This window comes from Chiloscyllium plagiosum, chromosome 32 (assembly GCF_004010195.1).
Source record: "Chiloscyllium plagiosum isolate BGI_BamShark_2017 chromosome 32, ASM401019v2, whole genome shotgun sequence".
NCBI classification, from domain to species: domain Eukaryota; kingdom Metazoa; phylum Chordata; class Chondrichthyes; order Orectolobiformes; family Hemiscylliidae; genus Chiloscyllium; species Chiloscyllium plagiosum.
This window is the reverse complement of record NC_057741.1, coordinates 32,256,582-32,264,927: the sequence shown is the minus strand read 5'-3', so window position 1 is coordinate 32,264,927 and position 8,346 is coordinate 32,256,582.

Here is an 8,346-nt window from a genome sequence, read left to right as displayed (position 1 = left end):
AGGTCTGAAGACCTCCTCGTGGGTCTGCTCCTGGGCCTGGCCAAACTGGCCATAAACAGGTCGAGGCAGCGGGCCGTGGAGGGGGTCGTTAGGGCCGACTGCCTGCCCCTCTTCCGCGGTTACGTTAGAGCCCGGGTGTCCTTGGAGAAGGAGCACGCGGTGTCCAACAACACCCTGGAGTTGTTCAGGGAGAGGTGGGCGCCGCAGGGAGTGGAGTGCATTATTTCCCCCTCCAACTCTATTTTGATTTAGTCCCTACCCTCCCTTCCCTGTTTTGATCACACAGCACTGCCCTTTGATGTGAAGGGCAGTGCTTGTCACTGGCCACTCGGGTGTTTTCCTATCTTCCTGGTGGTGGAAATTGAATAAAGATTCGTGCACCTTGTGTCTCTCACTGTGTCTCACACAAAAAAAAAGAAAAAAAAAGAAAAAAAGGGTAGTATGTGAAGGGCACTGCTTAAAAAAAAATGAAAAGAGCAGTGTCAAGCAGCGTTGCCCTTTGATGAGAAGGGCACTGCTTGTCACTGGCCACTCTGATGTTTCCTTTCTTCCTGGTGGTGGAATACAAATAAAGATTTATGCACTTGTTGTTCTTCACTGTGTCCTACACCTGTAAAAAAAAATGTAAAGAACAGTGTCAGAGATACTGCCACTCTATGAGCTGATTCTGAAGAGACAGTACTAAAGTCAAGGACTGTTCATGTGTAAATAAAGGGTGACTTGGTGACAGGATATTGGCCTCTGTGAGTTATTTCAGAGGTGACTTGAACTAGGTGTGCAATTCTTGAAAATCCATGTCTTCAGGCCTAAAACGTCATACCGTCCTCACCCTCAATTTCTTTCCTGATTAATCTACTTCAGATAGATCTCACTTCAAGTGTAGACAATTCAAGAAAAATATCTTCTGATGTTTCTTCTCAGTCATCTGAGACAAGATCATTTTTTATGTTTCATGTTGTGCTGGAATGAATATTAATACATTTTTTTTGAACTTCAAAGAATCAAGACAAGGTTACATGATGATTGAAAGTGAGTCCTTTCTAACATCCCGGGCATGCTGCTACTGAGCATTTTTTATGGCCTTTTATGCAGTGGACTGCATTTTCAGATGATGAGGTAGGCAGGGCAGTGCCTCTATGGGGCACCCTCTATGGTGGACATCTCCCTGAAGCATTCAATTTGTATTGTAGACCCTGTACGGAGCTGAGTGGAGAGCTGTGTAAATCAATGCATTCCTTCACGACTCTAAATATTACTCATTGAAAAGCCCCTCACTGATTAACCACTGGTTTACCCCTAAACCAACCTTTTACTTTATTCACTCACAGGATGAGGGCATCAGTGGTAGGACCAGCATTTATTGCCCATCCTTATTTGCCTGCATTGCTGTGGATCTGGAGCCACATGTAGGCCAGAGCAGGTAAGGATAGCAGTTTCCTTCCCTAAAGGATATTAGTGAACCAGACAGGTTCTGCCAACAATCAACAATGGATTCATGGTCATCATTGGACTCTGATCCAGATTTTTAAATTGAATTTAAATCCATCATCTACCATGGTGGGATTCAAACCTGGGTCACCAGAACATTCCCGGGGTCTCTGGATTAACAGTCGACCGATAACACCACTAGGTCATCATCTCCCCTAAACTCTACTAATTTCTTGTCCTCTGTGTTTTGCCAACACTTTCAAGTTGCACCTTATAACCAGAACATCAATTGACAACCATTATTAACCAGGACTGAGATTCAGTCTAGGGGTTGACTATGTCAGAATATCTCTGACTGTATGTACGACATGATATACATCAGCCGTGGATCAGATATAGGTTAGAAGGTTCTATGTTCAAGTCCTGCTTCAAAGACTTGAGCAGAACACCAAGGCTGACACTCCAGTGCACCACTGAGAAACAGTTGCACTGCCAGAGGCGCCATCTTTCAGAAAAAACTCTAAATCATGGTCCAACTTCTTCAAGTGGACAGGAAAGAGCCCATGGTGCTATTTCAAAGAGGAGCAAGACCTGATGTACCCTGGCCAATCTGTACCTTTAGTGCAACATTACATGGCCATTTACCATCTTGTTGCCTTTGGAACCTTCCTGAGTGCAAATTGATTGACGTATTTCCTGCATTACAACAGTGACTGCACTTCAAAAATACTTAATTGGCTATTGAGCATGTTCAGAAACCTGGAGCACACTGTAGAATTGCAAGGACATAATTGTTCCAGAGGAGATACCAGAGGGGATTTCCAAACGTGTTGCCAAGGCTTCGAATCTGAAATTCTGAGGAAAGATTGGATAGGCTAGGAGTGTTTTCCTTTGAAGAGAGGAAGGTGAGGAGTGCACTAATTGAGGTGTATGATATAATGAAGGCCTTGGGTGGAATGGACTGGGGAGACCTGTTTTCATTAGTAGAGAGGTCAGGAGACACGGATTTAAAGTGATTGATAGGTGGATTACAGGGGACAGGAGGGAGAGCCAGAGGATGGTGGCTGTCGGGAATTCACTGCCCAGTTTGGTGACTGAAGTGAAAACCCAAAGCCCATTTAAAAGAAACCTGGATCTGAACTTGAGGCTAAGTTTGCTGACCAGGGACTTGTAATTGATATCAGAACATGTGGCCTAATTATTCATCCAGGCTGACTTGATGGGCTGAATGGCCTCTTTCTGTGTTGTGTCTTTCGATGGTTCTAAATGCATCTTTCTTTGTCACAATTACATAGGAGCAGAGGTTGGAACCTTTCTTCCCTCATTGTTAAATTGAGTGACTCAGGTCACCAATCCTTTATTCAAGAATAAGTAGTCATTAATTATTTTCTAAAATGTCTCTTTCTCTGGTGGCACACGATATACACATTACATTTGCTTCGTACTGTGTGCACTGATTGTGCTTCCATGTGCTTTTGACCTTGTTTATTGTAGCCCAGTGGCTACTTACTCAATTCTGAATTTCTCTGTTCTAAAGAGAGATAAATAAGAACTGTAAATAAGTTTGCAGCTTATTCAAATATTACAATTACTGTCTATTAATACATTTTTATTGTGCAGAAAGGAAAAAATAAGATCCTGGAAATGATGGAATACTTCAGTATTCATTTCAAATTTTATTCTCTGCTAATTTAACTGAGAACTTAGCTACTTAAAATTCCAAGATTTAGGTTTCTCTATTTAACCATAGATTTTAATTTCTCTATCCAGACCACACTCTGCTTCTGAATCCAGTGCAAGTTAACTCACCATGGATTCAAAGTCACATTTAGAATTAAAACTAATCCATGAACGTTTCCACCTTGTGAGGAAGGAGGGTGTAGAATCTTTAAATGTACATTTTAATTTTTGTTTGTTTCATAGATAGAAAGACTTACAACTATGAAGGATACCATTCAACCAATCTTGTCAGTGCTGACTCTTTGGTAGTGCAGCCATGCCTGGCTCTACATTTCTTCTTTTTGTCCAAAGCTCTGTACCTTTTAAATGACACACCCTAAACTGCTGTCATCACTTTCCACCATAAGATGGGATGTGATGTATAATTACAGATGCTGTGTGGAGAGATCAGAGCCCTAGTCTCTCAGACCCATCATATTCTATGTAGCTTCTCTACATGCAATTGTATGTATATGATATTTTCTTCAAAAAAGCCCTGTATTACTGTTTTAATAACCTTTGTATCATTGATACATTTCCACTAAAGAAAATAATGCAACAAGTTCCTCATTGTAAAGTTACATGTTCAACACACTTAATTTCTTTCATTATTTGTGGAATTTATATTAATGGAATAAGCTTCTAACACTTTTTTCAGGTACAGGGTTCCAGCTTATGACAACTGAGTGAAAATTATTTCTCCTCCTCATATAGATCTGTTTTTGGCTCTAAGAGTTTGGCTTTGTGACTTCTGGTTATTGTCCCACACAGCAGATGGAATATTTTTTTTTTCTGTCATCACTGATCCAACTATTCATCATCGTGTAAACCTCTGCACCATCACTTTTTAACCTTATCTGTCGTCAGAAGAAGTTGCAACATTTCTAACTTCTGTTCATGACTGTAGTCTTTCAATCTGATTGGAGTTTATACAAATTTTAAGAGGGAGGGACAGGCTTGATGCAGGGATGATGTTCTTGTTTGGCGTGTCTGGAGCCAGGAGACAAGCAGTCTCAGAATGCGGGGTTGACCATCTGGGACTGAGATGAGGAGAAATTTCTTCATCCAAAGGATAGTGTAGCTGCAGAATTCCATACCACAGAGGAGGCCTGGTTGCTGAAGAAAGAGATAAATGTTTAAATTTTAAATGCATCAAATGGTATGGGAGAAAGTGGGGATATGGCATTGAGTTAGAGTAGCAGCCATGATCATATTGATTGGCAGTGCAGGCTTGAAGGGCGAAATGACCTATTCCTGATACAATGTTCCTGTCCTTGGTAACACCCTGGATACTTCCTCTGTAATTTTCCTGAGGTCTTTCCTGAAATGTGATGCCCAGAATTGTTCAAAATATTTCAGCTGAAGCTTAGATTTAAATGTCTGTTGTAAGCTCAGAACATCAGTGAGATAATTGTCTTATCGCTTGATAAAGCCAGCAAATATTCAAACCTGAAAAACAATTTAGCGTTTGCAGAGAGAGGAGGCAAGTTATGCAATTAGGAATTTAGAAATTGTATTACCACATTCTATCCCTTTAACCTGTTCCACCATCTGCTTAAATCAGACCTGACCTGTATATTAAGTCCATCTACCCACTTTGGTTCCACAACCATTAATACCCCATCTGAACAAAAACCTATTAACCTCAGTTTGGAAATTGATTCAACAGAGGACCACGTACTCCTTACTCTTTGCATGAAACAGTGTTTCCTGATGTAACACTGAACAGTCTAACTCAAAGCTAATATTCTGCCCTTTTGCTCTAGACTTTACCACAAGAGAAAATATATTCTCTCAACCTAGTCTGATGAAGCTTCATAATTGAGTCTCTCTTCCCAAATAATGACATAACCCTCAGTCCTCCTTATTCTTTATCATGTATATGATGCAGTGACAGTAAATGTCTACTCCAGAGAACGTATAAAATAAACACAGCCATCACTCCCAGGCAGAAAGCTTTAGCTATGCCCTCTCACCTCTTAACAACAGATCTTGAACCCTTGGACCCTTTATGGGAGTATGTGCAGGACTCTCAGGAATTTTAAGGATGGAAATGAAAGCTGAAATTCCTTTTCAAATATCTTCAATACTCCTATAAAATCTCACTATTGCAATCAATGGGATTAAAGCCTGTTTGAGCCTAGTTATGAGTTGAAACTTTATTGCTGGAACAGCACAGCAGGTCAGGCAGCATCCAGGGAACAGGAGATTCGACGTTTCGGGCACAGGCCCTTCTTCAGGAATGAGCAGAGAGTGTTCAGCAGGAGAAGATAAAAGGTAGGGAGGAGGGACTTGGAGGAGGGGAGTTGGAAATGTGATGAACTTGGACTTCACCAGTTTCTTCATCCCCCCTCCCCCCACCTTGTCTCAGCCGGATCCTTCCAGCCCGGCACCGCCTTCCTGACCTGCAGTCTTCTTCTTGACCTCTCCGCCTCCACCCTACTCCGACCTATCACCCTCACCTTGACCTCTTTCCACCTATCACATTTCCAACTCCCCTCCTCCAAGTCCCTCCTCCCTACCTTTTATCTTCTCCTGCTGAACACTCTCTGCTCATTCCTGAAGAAGGGCCTGTGCCCGAAACGTCGAATCTCCTGTTCCCTGGATGCTGCCTGACCTGCTGTGCTGTTCCAGCAATAAAGTTTCAACTTTGATCTCCAGCATCTGCAGACCTCACTTTCTCCTGAGCCTAGTTATGATGCTGGTGAACCCCAGTGCAAGAGCAATCTATCATTCCTTCCTGAATGACATAATCCCAGAAATGACTGCAGTTTTCCAGATGCTTCAACTCTCATCAGAGCTATGTCCAGCTGTAATACAATTTCCAGGCTTTTGAATTCCAACCCCTCTTGAGATTAAAACCGATGTTCCATTGTTTCTCATTTGTTTTGATGAACCGTTTAGTCTCCAGGTGCTGTCCTCAGATTACTGTATTTCCAACTTTTCACAGTTATATTTCAGATTCCCATATTGCTTGTGTTTTTGTTTATACAATAATTACAATACTCTTCACATTTCAACTCTTCAACTTCCACTCGTTGGATGGGAGAGCTGTAAAGATTTTAAATTTACTTTTTGCTAGTTGCCCCTCAGGATGTCGCCAAGGCCAGCTTTCATTGTCCATCCTTAAACTTCCTGCGAGTCCAGCACTTATTCCCATAAAGGGTCCATTGTTCAGTACAAAGATTTGTTGGTAAGAGGTGAGTGGGCCAAGCATCAAGCTTTCTGCCTGGGAGTGATGGCTGGGTTTCTTTTATATGTTCTCTGGAGCAGACATTTACCGTCACTGCATCATGTACATTATAAAGAACAAAAAGACTGAGGGTTATGTCGTTATTCTGAAAGAGAGCCTCAATTATTAAGCTTCATCAGAATTTTGGATAGAAACCATAGTGCATCTTGATCCATTGGGTCATAGAGTTACACAGCAAGGAAACAGACCTTTGCTCAATCTCATCTGCACCAACCAAACATCCCAATCTGCCCTTTGTCAGCATTTGATCCATATCCCTCTAAACCCTTCCTATGCATATACCCATCCAGATGCCTTCTAAATGTTGTAATTGTACCAACCTCCACCACTTCCTCTGGCAGCTCGTTCCATGCATGCACTACCCTCCGCATAAGAAGTTACCCCTCAGGTCCTTTTTAAACCTTTGCCCTCTTACCTTAAACCTATGCCCCCTAGTTTTGGATTCACTCACCACATGAAAACCCTTTGCTTTTCATCCTATCCATGCCCCTCATGATTTTATAAACCTCTATAAGGTCACCCCTCAGCCTCCAACACACCAGGGAAAATAGCCCCAGACTCTTCTCCCTATAACTCAAACCCTTCAACCCTCCAACATCCTTGTAAATCCTTTCTGTACCCTTTCGAGTTTAATAAAATCCTTCCTCTAGTAGGGTAACTAGAATTGTGCGCAGTATTCTAAAAGTGACCTTGCCAATGTCCTGTACAGTAGCAACATGATGTCCCAACTCCTATACTCAATCCTCTGACCAATGAAAGCAAGTTGTACTCTGAGAATTTGCTTCATTGTCTGATGCACCACCTATTTTGGTGTCATCTGCAAACTTACTAACCATACCTCCTATAGTCACATCCAAATCATTTGCATAAATAACGAAAAGCAGTGGGCCCAGCACCGAACCTTGTGATACACAGACTTCCAGTCCGAAAAGCAACCCTCTACCACCAGCTTCTGTTTCCTACCTTCAAGCCAATTTTATATCCGGTTGGTCAGCTCCACCTGGATCCCATGTGATCTAACCTTTCTCCAGTCTACCATGTGGAACCTTATCATTATAACAGCCTGAGTCTATGTTTGGAAAGTTAAGATGTCCTATCATTGCAACCTTGTTATTCTTACAGGTATCTCAGCTCTCCTTACATATTTGCTTCTCAATTTCCCACTGTCTATTGGAGGCTGATGATGCAATCCCAACAAGGAATCATCCCTTTCTTATTTCTCAGTTCCATCTGTATAACTTCACTAGATGATCTCCCAGGAATATCCTCCCTAAGTACAGCCATAATAGTATCCTGAACCAAACATGCCACTCTCCCTTCTTTTTGCCTCCCCTTCTATCCTTCCAAAAGCATTTATATCTAAAACATTAAGCTGCCATTCTGTCCCTCCCTGGGCCACGTTTTAATAGTAGCTATGATAACCCAGTTCCCATGTTCCCAGCCATGCCCTGAGTTCATCTGCCTTGTCTTTTGGGCTTCTCGCAATGAAGTAAATGCAGTTTAATTTATCAGTCCTACCTCACTTTCTGCCAAGTTGTTGTCTGCCTTGACGATTAGATTTGCTCCTCTTATCTACTGTACCAACGTCAGCCATTCCTCTTTTCTCACTATCGCTTTGGTTCCCCCTCCTTTACCAGTTTAAAGCCTTCCAAGTAGATCTGGCAATTATCTCCACAAGGATACTGGTCCCCTTCTAATGCAGGTGGACCCTGTCCCTCTTATACAGCTCTTTTCCACCCTGAAGAAATCCCAATGGTCCAAACTCTGAATCCTTGCCCCGTGCGTCAGTTCCTCACCCACACATTCATCTGCTCTCTCCTCCTATTCCTACTCTCACTAGCATGTGGCACCAGCACTAGTCTGGATATTGCTCTTCTCGAGGGCCGACTTTTTAACATTCTGCCTAGTTTCCTATGTTCTCTCTTCAGGACCTCATCCCTTTTCCT